Genomic DNA, 11,247 nt, shown 5'->3' with positions numbered 1-11,247 from the left:
ATGAGTCTGCCGCTGTTTTGTTCCTTCAGTTTTTCCTTTGTTCTAATGCTCCACAGATGAATGAAATCATTTGGTATTTATCTTTCTCCACCTGGCTTATTTCACTGAGCATAATACCTTCTAGCTCCATCCATGCTGTTGCAAACGGTAGGATTTGTTTTCTTCTTATGGCTGAATAATATTCCATTGTGTATATCTTCTTTATACATTCATGTACAGTTTAACCCATTCATGTACTGGTGGACACTTAGATTGCTTTCATTTCTTGGCTATGCTAAATAGTGCTGTGATAAATATAGGGGTCTTTCTGAATCTGGGATCCTGCATTATTAGGGTAAATTACTAGGAGTGGCATCCCTGGGTCAAATGGTATTTCTATTTTAGTTTTTGAGGAACCTCTATACTGCTTTCCACAATGGTTGAAATAATTTACATTCCCATCAGCAGCGTAGGAGGGTTCCCCTTTCTACACATCCTTGCCAGCATTTGTTGTTTGTGTTTTGAATGTTGGCCACCCCAGCTGGTGTGAGGTGATATCTCATTGTGGTTTTAATTTACATTTCTCTGATGATTAACGATGTGGAGCATCTTTTCATGTGCCTGTTGGCCATCTGAATTTCTTCTTTGGAGAAGTGTCTGTTCAGATCTTCTGCCCATTTTTTAATCGGATTATTTGCATTTTGGTTGCTGAAGCATGTGAGCTCTTTATATATTTTGGCTGTCAACCCCTTATTGGATATGTCATTTATGAATATATTCTGCCATACTGTAGGATGTTTTTTTGTTCTACTGATGGTGTCCTTTGCTGTACAGAAGCTTTGTAGTTTGATGTAGTCCCACCTGTTCATTTTTGCTTTTGTTTCCCTTGTCCTGGGAGATATGCTCATGAAACAGTCACTCATGTTTATATTCAAGAGAGTTTTGCCTATGTCTTCTTCTAAGAGTTTAGTGGTTTCATGACTTACATTCAGGTCTTTGATCCATTTCGAGTTTGTGAGTGGAGTCAGACAATAATCCAGTTTCATTCTCTTACACGTAGCTGTCCAGTTTTTCCAACACCAGCTGTTGAAGGGGCTGTCATTTCCCCATGGTATATCCATGGCTCCTTTATTGTATATTAATTGACTATGTATGCTTGGGCAGAGGTCATTTTTGAATAGTAAAATTGTCAAGCATATCTCATCAGATGCTTTTAAGAATTTGAGTAAAAGCACTGGCCGCACAGAAAAAAACAAAACGCAAGCATGGTAAGTTGGACTTCATTGAAATAAACTATCTGTTCATCAAAAAACACCATTTTAAACTACAGGGAGATAGCACTTCCACCTATCAGAATGGCAAAAACAAAAAACAAAACAAAAAATACAATACCAAATGCTGCTGAGGATGTGGAGCAATTGGACAGCCCACACATGGCCGGGGTGAATGCAAAGTAATCCGGTCACTTTGGAAAATCACTGAGCAGTTGCTTATCAGGTTAAAATGTACATGTGCCCTACAGCTCAGTAGTTCCACCACTGGGTATTTGCTCAAGAGAAATGAAATCCTACTCATAAAAATACCGATATACTAATATGTATAGCTGCTCTCTCCATAATTGCCAACATTTGGAAATGAGTCAGTTGTATAAACTGGCAGAGTCATAAGTATGATGGAAACTACTCAGCAAGAATAGAGTATTGATGTACTACTTAGATGCATCTCTCAGATAATATTTGAGTGAAAGGAGCTGGAAATAGTACATACTGTACATTTCCATTTATATGAAGATCTTGAACAGGTTAAACTGTCCATGGGGAGAACAACTGGAACAGTGGTGACCTAGGAGGGCAACTTAGTAACTAGGAGAGGACACAAGGCAGCCTTCAGTAATACAGCAAATGTTCGATATCTCGATATGGGTTTTGCTTACACAGATGTATATATTTGGGAGAATTATCCCATACACTTAAAATGTGTGCATTTTATCCCATACACTTAAAATGTGTGCATTTTATCCTATGTATATCATCTTCCAGTTAAGAATTTTTCACAGCTCATGGTGGGAATTCATTTTCCACCATAATCACCTATGTGGGAATGCAAGATTCCCTTGGTAGCTGAACTCTGACTTCCAAATCATCCCCAATAATGATGTGCTTTTTTTAAATCCAGAATTTGCTATTTGAATTAAAAAACTGCTCTGCAACTGCTGAAATCCTATAGATATCCAGGATATGGATGATACCAGGTGCAGCTCACCTGTCGGAGCAGGATCCTGTCTCGTGCACTGCTACAGTGTGTCACACACTACTGATACTATGGCCCCCAACCTTGGTCCCTAAGTAGACTTCTGCTAGGTGCCTATAGGCAGCACCAATTTGGGTTCCATTATAGATGGTATCTTGAGTATCTTTAGCATCATTTTTCAGTTTATTTAGTTACATCTCATGGTCATTGCAGTGCAGAAGGAAAATATAATTCATATCTGATTCTGGGCAGAATCGTGTATTGCACACAGCTTAACCACTAATGAGTTTGTTAAGTGTTGAATAACTTAGTCACTGAGATTTCCAATGCTTTCTAGTATGCCAAAGTCCCTCGTGGGTTGTTATGTAAATGTTTAAGATTGTTTTAATGATACGTGGGGAAATCAGTTGGGGTTTTGGGTGGAGCAGTGAAGGCATCGTTTTCCCTGCTTAAGATAGTTACTATTTAATGTTTTGTTGGAAGTGCATTAGATTTAGAATTTGAGGGATGCCTGTTTAAAAAGGTGCATACCTGCAGATATAATATATTGCATATACAATCTGTATACACATTATGTGTCCATACGAAAACTCTGTCACTGGGCTAAATTCCACCAAACAGTACCTACCCACTTTTTTCTCTGCCATTTAAAAACTTTGTTGGGCACATGCCACTAATTTGCCTAAAATGCTGATCTACGTTATACAGAAAGATGGGAACCATCCCAACCTACCCAGGGTGGACCGGGGTTTCAGTGGCTCCCAGACCTGGCCTCCACTAGGATGTGATCACTCCATGAGGGAGCCACCTTTGTCCTGTTCACTGCCATACGCCCAGCACAGCATGGGGCTCACCCTCTGGTGACAATGGCTATGTCTTACCCAAAGGCCACTGGTGAAAATTACATAAGAACAGAGGAAAAGCACCTGGACAGCCACTCTGGGGTGGGGCTCCCACCTCTCCCTCCCTTCCTCCATTCATCCACCTACTCCTATTACTGGGACACTCTTCTTGTTCTTTTGAAGGAACCTGACTTGGGAGGGAGGCTCAGGCTGGTCTTGGGTTGGGCTTGGTCCTGAGTTCTGGACTCAGAATAACAGTATGGGGGGGCAGGCAGGCACGGACTAATGACTCAGCGTCATCCCTTGTAGAGAATGATCAGTATATCTAGGCTTGTGGAACTGCCCTCTCAGTCTGCTTTCTTTGGGGGTGGGGATTAACCTTATTGAGGTGTAATTTGATACAATAAACTGCATTCATTAAAGTCAACAATTGGAGGAGTTTTGACAGATGCATATGCTCATGAAAAACCACAACTTAGATACACAATATTCCCACCACCACCAAATTTCTTCCTGCTCCTTTGCAGTCTGTCCCACCCTCCACCGCAGGCCCAGGCAACCACTGAGCTGCTTTTGGTCACTAAGGATCAGTTTGATCTCTTCTAGAATTTCACATTACTGGAATCATACAGTATGTAGCTTTTTGCATCCTGTTTCTTGTACTTTGCCCGATGCTTTTGAGATCTAGTCATGTTTTTGCATGTATCAGTAGTTCATTCCTTTTTTATTTTTTTTAATCACCAAAGAGTATTCTATTGTCTGGATGCACCATTTGTTTACCCACTCACTTGTTAACAGACATGGGTGGGTTCCAGTTTGGGAACACGATTTCAAGAAATACGTATATATAGGTAGATGGTTTTGATTATTTAGAGAAGAAAAATCTTTTAAATTTTTGGTTCATATATTTATATATTAATTTATATCACTGTGCCAGTTGCCAAGTATTTTGAGTATCACCCATGCATCATAAAAGTCCAATGGCACATTTTAAAACTGTGTGTGACAAGGAACAATACTTCATTGTGTGGAAACGCCCTGCATATTATAAGACATCTCCACCTCTAGGCCATGCCTTCCAAGAGCCAAAACCCTCACCCGATCACAGGGATAACCCAGATCATCCCCATTATGTTCCTATAAGGCTCCATGAGAACCCAGCAGTCTCTCTGCCAGACATTTGCAGGTTTAGTGGCTATAAACAGAGGCTGAGTTATAAGAAGTCAGGCTTTGGAAGTCTGAGCCTCAGGAGCCTGGGCCAAATTTGCATCTTCTCTTCTCTTGCCTCCTCCTCCAAGGGCTTTACACTTCTGCAGTATATCACTAATCCCTCTGCCCAACCCAGAGGCTGAAAGAGGCAGTAACTTGCCTAAGATCACAAAGAAGGTTAAGTGGTCAAGACAGTAACCAAACCCAGCCCTGACTCCACTCCAGTGCCTCAGAGCACCCCCGTGGGGTAAGCACTCATTACCCCCATTTCCAGGTGCAAAACAAGTTGCAGAGAGGCAGTGAGGGCAGCCCAGGTTCACAGCAGCAGGAAGCAGCAGGACCAGGGTTTGAACCCAGGTCTCCCCACTTCAGAGCCTGTGGTCTCAAAAGCCAGGTGCACACACCTGGGAGGCAGGTGGGACAAGTCATTGGAATGAGGAAAAGTAAACAAAACCTCTCTATTTATTTTTAATTTTAGAATGGAATAATTTAAGCCTTATTACTAACATACAGAATGATAGTGGTACCTGTATATAACTTATAAATAAATACACACATTGGGGGTACACTGCAGGAGTCCAGCTCCAGCCTAGGGGTGGGATTCCCGAAGGTGCAGGACGGAGTCGGCGTGTGGAGAGACAGGACACGGAGTCAGATGGAGGTGGTCTCTCGACAAAGTGCCGATGACAGATTTATTTATACCATTTTGCACAAGGATATGATTATTTTTTATTATTTTGATGAGTAACTAGAATACACAGTTGGTTAATAAGTATAGGCAAGCTTTTTTCTTTCTTTTACTTTCTAATCTATTCATGGTTGGTCAAGCGTTAGACAGGTGATTGTTAGACAGGTGATTGTCTGTCCTTTGACCAAAACTTTTCTCATTAACATGTACTCTATTGTGTTTTACGTTTCTATGCAACACAGTTTCTAAGAAGTGCATGTGACCGCAGGAGTGTGAAGTATGTAGCAGTGACTATGGAGTCTATCAGCTCAGGGTGAAATACAGGTCACCTAGTGCCACAGTTAGCTAGGATTCTTTCCCACAAAAATTTTCTTAGAGGCTTTAATAAATTTATAATCAATCTAAAATCCTAAACTCATATCTTTACTTTATATTCCTTTATAGGGCACAGTAGGCAGCAAACTAAATTTCCCCTTCTTATCTACATTTCTCTTTCTTCTGTGTGGATACCAAAATCTCCTTGACATATGCTACACAGGTCTCCATGACTCCACTACTGCAGGGACTAAACAAGTTCTTACATGGGGAACAATGCAAGGCCATTCATATCATAGAAACTGTTTCTGTTTTAACTACAAACTTTAAACTATAAACAATCATGTCAAATATAATGTATGATTATTCATTTGGTGTTTATACTTTATATGTGAATCTAATAAAATGTTAATGTAGTAGGTAAATGCAAGATATAGATAGAAAGCATGATTTAGAACTGTAAGAAGGCAGGTATAGATGATCAGGTTTGTGCTTACAGACCAGGTCTTAATCCAAGCTGAACAAGGGCAACAAAACATCCACAGGTGTAGAAGATTTCTCTCAAAACTGGGGGGGTGAGGTTCTAAGCCTCACCTCTGTTGGCCCCCTTTTTCTCACCTGATGGCCCCCTGCGACTGTGCCTGTCTTAGGTTGTTCCTCCCTTGAGGAATCTTACCCGTCTCTAGCTAACCAGCCATCTTACAGAGCCATACAGGGAGATGTAAAGCTGGTAAGTGAGAGAGAAGTAATATTCTTTGAAAAGGTTAGTTTTTCACTTCTTTGCAGATTTATGCTCCATGGCTTCTACGCCCAGCACTTGTTTTGAGGTATCTTTACTTCCTGGAAAATTATGGTGCTTGGTAATTTCACGTATGAGGCACAAATTCTAGTAAAGGGCTGTGATTAGGAAAGAAGAAAAACAAACTATAGAAGTAGTAGAGGGAAGAAAACATGAGATGATTAATTAAGTGTCAACAGGGTTATTCTATTCAATATTCTTTCATAACTTGATTTCTAGAAAACTTTCCATCACTAGTTTCACTAGCATAAACAAGGGGGGCATTCTCAGTGGAAATGGGGTGGTCAACGTTTGACTAACTAACAGCAGGTTTCAGTACTTTATGCTAAGATCACTATTTGGCCCCTGCATGTTCTATTCTTCAGGAGCACTGTCCTGAAAAGCTTTTGGGAAGTTTATGTTCTCATCTTTTCCGTGCTGCTTAGCAAAGGTTAGCTTAGTCTTTGGCAACAATGCAAGTAAAAACAAAGCCAATAGTATAATGGAAAATAACAAAATCAAGGTGGGTAATAGAGGGAGCCAACTGTGAAGACCCCTGATTTGTGGGGGTCTTCTTCCAGCCTGAGCTTTGCTACACAGCTTGAGTAGCATGGCTCCCAGCAGTACACAGCCCAACAGTACTTACTCTTAAGTGCATCATTACCAAAGGAAGGCAGCCATTGCTTTCCCCGCTGAGTGGTGGGGCCTCCCAGAAGTTCCTCTCCAAACCATTGTAGAGAGGGGCACAGAGGACAACTTCTGTGTGGGCTCCTAGGCTGACAGGCTGGGTTCAGGTCCCCGCTCTGCCACTTCTTAAGCTGTCTGGCCTTGGGCAAGTAACATTACCATTGTGGCCACAGTTTCCGTATCTGTAAAATTGGAACAATAGCAGCTCTCACCTCAGAGGACTGAGGCAAGGGATAGATCAGTTCATCTGTGTGAAACACTGAGAACGATGACATACAGTAAGTGTTCAGAAAATGTGAGCTCTGATTATTGTTTAACCCACCTAGCAAGTACGCTAACGGGTGCGGAGAACTAAAATAATGAGGTAACACAGTTAACACGGAGTGGTTCTTAATCACAGCTGCACCTCAGAGATCTGAGCCTGTTTCCTGATCCCCAAGATGGGCTTAAAAGCAGCATGTGCCTCACAGGGCTTTCCCAGGAGGAGGTGGATCAGGTCGTAGGACCAGTAGCCAAGAGTTTTTCAAGCTAATTGAATTTAAGACCCTTAATGCACAGCAGAATGTATATTTTACTTAGAACACAGTACGTGTATGTACAGGCATGATCACACACGTGACTTAAAATTTCACAAATCAATGAGCTTCTGCAATACGCTCTGATATTTAATCTTTTCCTATTTAGCTGCTTAGAGCAATTACTTTATTTCCTGTCCTAGCAATAGGTTGACATCAGAAATTTGAAAATATAGGTGACCAGACTGTGCTAAGAACTCCTGGATTCCGAGCAAAGGAGCAGAATTCTGGAATCAGCAAAATCCCTCTAGGGATGTTAACTAATATTCCCATTCTCCTCTCCTACTCGGCAGGTGGTAGGATTTTACTTCCCTCCATTTTGAAGTAGCCTTGGAGCCCAGGAATCTGCATTCAAACATGCAAAGGGAGCTGTGAGACAGGAAGTTTGAGAAACAGTGACACAGGTGATGAACTCCGAGAGGACAGGGCAGAGCCCCCGTTGGCCATCACTGTAACCACAGCAGGACCCACCACAGGGCCGGGCACTTTGGTAAAACATGTTCAGTGAATGGTTTTAACTTCAGCCTTTTTATTTCTCCTACCTGATCTGGCCCCTCCCCACCACACCAGCCTCATTTCTTGGCAGATTTCCCCTTGAATTTTCCTCTCCAACCAAATGAGACTATTCTTGGTTTGATGCATTTCTCACCTGTGTCCTGTGCCTATGCACTTTTCCTCTTCCTTTCACTGATCAGTTCTGACATCCTTCAACATTTAGCTCAGATTCTGCCTCCTCCAGGAAGCCCTCCTTGACCTGAATTCCCAGGCTGGGCTTCCCATCTGAGCTCCTCCCTTCCAACACTTCTCTGGGTCATCACCGTCTGTCCCCTCACTGGACTATGAGCCCAGGGTGGCAGGAGCTAGGCCTGCCTCAGTCACGGCTGGGTACCCAGTACCACCCAGTGCAGGACTGGGCTCACAGAAGGTGCTCAGAAAACATTTGCTGAACACACGGATGCACATCTGAGGGAGAAGGAGAGGCCGTATCCTCTGGGGGCTCCTGATCACAGGTCTGATGGAGAAGGCTGAAGGCCTGGGCATTGCTCAGTCCCCATCTGTTGTCAGATACCAGTCTTCTCCAGGAGGATACCCTCCAGAATGATACCCATTTCACAGGTGGCAAATTGAGGCCAGGAAGGGCCTCTCTGTTTTGTGGAGCCCAGATTTCCTACTGCTCAGTCCAGCCTCCTGTGGTCCTTCTCACCTCTTCTCACCTCTTTCCCAGAGCCCCAGGCCTTTTCTTTTTCTTTTTTCCAATAAAGAAATCTGAATCTGGTTAGGAGGTTTGACTGTGTGTGAGGAGAGCTGGCTGTGACCAGTTGGTATATTTTCTTCTCTAAACCTGAGGAGGGCAGGGGGTGGGACACTCCTGGCCAATCTGGGACCAAACCCCAAAGGCTGACCTCTTGGCCCAGATCCATCCCACACTCTCTGCAGGTTCTGGGATTCAGGAGTCCCTGAAACCTGCAGCCTCCTCCTTGCACCTCTCCTCCCTGCCTGGGCTGCTTCTTCATACCCTGGGGCCTTGATCACTGGGAGGGTTGCCAGAAGCTTCCCTGCCCCCAGTCAGGCCAGCTGCTACTGCAGGCCCTGAAACCAGCTGCTGGGGCCCGCCTGGTGCCTCTCAGGCTCCCTCTGCCCTAGGGACTGGGACTTGAACACTCCTAGGAGGGGAGCCCTGTCTGTGTCTGAGGGAAAGTATGAAAAAGGCCTTTTAGATTGTATTTTAGATAAAATATTGATCTCAAAAGTCTTCACTGCTGAAAACACCCTGACTGTGGTTTTCCAGGCACCACTGCAGTTAGTTAACACACACAAACGTGGTTCGCTTCCCCATGATCTCTGAGGCAGACACTACGACCATTCCCATTTCACAGTTGAACAAACCGGGGTGCTCACGCTGAACTGCAAAGCCACAGCTTTGCTCTCTGAAAGTAACCACTTTGGGCAGTGTGTACGCATTCTTGTACAGACAGTGCATTTGAAACAGAAGCTGCTACATATTTGTCTGTTTGTCCCCATAGATGGTAAGGTGCCCTGTCCTATACACTTCCTGAACCTTAAGTTTTCCTCCCTAACAGTATTTCTTGACCACCTGATTTATTACTGAAACGGGCCCTCAGCCCAGTTCCACATCTGTCTCATTCCATCTGACGTCTCTCAGCACTCTGTTCTGTGGATGTGGTTTGTTAAATGATTGAGGGAATGAATTAGTGAAACAGACAGGTGCCCAGCTCAAGCATTTGGACTTTATCCCAAGGGAAGATGCTGGGGCCACTCAGTGGGTGGGGGTGACTAGGTTAGATCTAGGGAACATTCCAGGCTCTTCTAAACTTTGGACTGTTGCCTGTAGTGTTCTCTTTGCCTGGAATACAGATTCCTGGGATTGGACTAACCCTGTCCTATCCCAGCTGTAATGCCTCCTCTTCCAGGAAGCCCTCCCTGAACCCCAGGCCAAGTCAAACATCCCTCCCTCATTCCACTCTCCTAGCCCTGTTGAGTCTGCATCATTACTCTCTGGGGATGGGTCTGTCTTGGACACTGCTGGGTCCCTGGCACCACCCATTAGTGTTCAGAATAAATGATGGTCCATTGAAGGAAATGTCTGTATGTGGGAAGGAGCCAAATGCAGGGGTAGCCATGGTAACCAATAGGCGTTCACGGCATGGACCAGGACCACAGATACCTGAGTTCAAATTCCCTTTCTGCTACCAAATCAGTGAAATGGGAGAGTGAGGTCCCAAGGCTGAATGGAGATAAGATAACACCAAACAGCACTTCAAACAGGGCAGGAAGCCCCTCCTACTGCTGCCTGATGGCTTTGAAACTGCTCTTTGCTCTCACTGGAATGTTCTTTCCATACTGTCCCAGTGGGCTCCTTCCTGTCATGCACATTTCACTGCAAATGTTACCTCCTCAAAGTGGCCCATCCTGAACACACCAACTCTCTCTGCCATGCAACGCCTGAGCTTTCTCCAGCCCTTACCCCACCTGACAGCCCCAGTTCGTCTCCTTGTGTCTTCTCACTAGAAGGCTGGCAAGCAGTTTCGTCTTTCTTTTCTTTTTCTTTCTCTCACTGCTGAATCCCCAGCACCTTGGAAAGCACTTGGCCTTTAGTAAATGCTCAAGGAATATTTAGAGAATGCATGGAATACTCAGGAATTTTGCCCTCATATTTTGTATCCAGGGTCACAGCGTGCATGATCAAATTTTTATGCTCATTTTGACTCTAGGACAAATGGAACTAATGTTCAGCTGTGAAGGGGTGGAGCCGGGATCTGCACCCATGTCTGTGGGTCTCTAGGGCCCATACTCTAAGCGTCCAGCACAGAACCAAGCACACTAGGCTTTAGCAAGAGTTTGTTGAATGAATGCGGCTTCAGAATTCAGTGTGGGATGGAGGTGGGTCGTGTTAAGAATGGGAGGATTTGGGAGGGGAGAGTGTCTGAGAGACACAGGAGGTCTTCAGGGCTGCAGCCTGGCCCCAATGCCTCAGATTCCACAGGAAGTCACCACAAGCTCTGAAACTCCTTCCAGAAGGTCTAGGGCTGGCAGTGACCAGGAGGGAGAGCTCACCACTAGGGCCCAGTAGCGTCTGGAGCTGGTCTGGGCCTCAACCATATCCTTCAATAACAATGATAGTGGCAGTCATCTTAGCAGTACTACTTAACTTTATTAAGGGCAACCCTGTACCCTGTCTAAATGTTTTGAACGTATCTCATTTGATCTACACAGCCCCCAAGGAGTTTTGCTCTATTATTCTTCGTCCCGCTTTACAGACGTGGAAACCGAGGCTCACTGAAGTTGTGTCTTGCCTGAGGCCCCATAGCTGCTGCAGGAGTAAGCTTCTGAGGTTATCACTATCTCTAATCTTGGAGCAAGTGTGAAAACCTGAAATGTTGTCAGATAACTGGACAGGTGGGG

The sequence above is a fragment of the Manis javanica genome, chromosome 6, assembly GCF_040802235.1.
Source record: "Manis javanica isolate MJ-LG chromosome 6, MJ_LKY, whole genome shotgun sequence".
NCBI classification, from domain to species: domain Eukaryota; kingdom Metazoa; phylum Chordata; class Mammalia; order Pholidota; family Manidae; genus Manis; species Manis javanica.
The sequence above is the reverse complement of the archived record's forward strand: the minus strand, read 5'-3'. Positions refer to the sequence as shown.